The sequence below is a fragment of the Octodon degus genome, unplaced genomic scaffold (genome assembly GCF_000260255.1).
Source record: "Octodon degus isolate 3935 unplaced genomic scaffold, OctDeg1.0 scaffold00019, whole genome shotgun sequence".
NCBI lineage: Eukaryota > Metazoa > Chordata > Mammalia > Rodentia > Octodontidae > Octodon > Octodon degus.
Window position 1 is genome coordinate 13,264,771 of NW_004524595.1, and position 1,147 is coordinate 13,265,917.

The 1,147-nt window shown below is 46.6% G+C and overlaps 1 pseudogene; it reads right to left on the reverse strand.

Moving 5' to 3' along the window:
• The window catches only part of LOC101585137, a 1,409-nt pseudogene extending 462 nt beyond the window's left edge, over positions 1-947 (reverse strand).
• Between the last annotated feature and the right edge of the window lie 200 nt (positions 948-1,147).

The window sequence follows — 1,147 nt, forward strand, 5'->3', positions numbered from 1 at the left end:
CGCTTATTCCACTGAGCCATCTCCCCGGCCTTCCCATACATCTTCTGATAGCACACTTTGATATTATTCATGCCGATTTCTGAGCAAGAGACCATGATCCTGATCAGGGCCTTATGACGAGTTCTAGTGTCCTTCACTGCCTCACGAAGCTTCTCAGCAAAGAAGGCAGGTGTGCTTGTGACACATTTCACAATGACTGTGTGGCATCTCTCAATGTCAACCTTCAGCTCCAGGTCCAGGGCCTTGCTTACAGTACGGCCACTGTACTTGGTGTATCTCTAAAACACTCTGAGAAGATGGGGTAGCTGCGGGTGGTCAGAGTGGTGTTGAACACATTCACATCTGTCCCCTTTCTCCTTTGTCTGGCTTCACATAGGGCCCTGGCATCTGTGTCCACCAAGTCTTCATTCACACCAAGATCCTCATGTTGGTCACCCTTAGAGAGAGAAAGCAGAGCGTTCTGGAAATCTCCAGATGTGTCTGTGGTGATGTCTTTGGCCAAATCTCTCTTCAATTCATCACTATAGACTCTGTTAATTTTTCTGTTTTCTCTTCTTTCTTGATGCTAAAATTTCAATGAGGGTGTCTTCATCAGTTCCAAGACCCTTCATGGCAGCACGGAGCTCATCTGAGTCATACTGGGCAGGAGTTCTACTTCTGGATGACTTGTGAGGGCTTTCTTCAGAGCTTCATCCAGTGGCTTTCGCTTTTCCTGGAGGTAGGCTGCTGTGATCTGTTGACACTGGGCATTCAATGATGGTGCTTCATCCACACCTTTTACTGTTATGGCTCTGTGCACAGCCTCAACATCAAAAGAGGGATTAAATCCAGGATAGAGGTTCATGGCTGACCCAGGATCGCCTTTGGATGCTTTCAGTTTGAACATATTTCTATTCTTGATTGTCAGTAAGGTAGGACTGCTGGAGGAATTCTGATACCATTGCCATTTTAAAGTGTCCTTTTTCCTACATTCTTCCAAAGAACTCAAGAGAGGCTCTTTCTAGCACTTTCAGTTTGGCTACACTGATTCTTGTGGGTATTGCTCAGACCTGGTCTTCCCTGGACTCTGGAAGTGCCTGGCTTGGTTCTCATGTTGGTCTGGCATAGGTAACCCACAGCAACATGATGCTGGGCTCTGTCTTTGTGT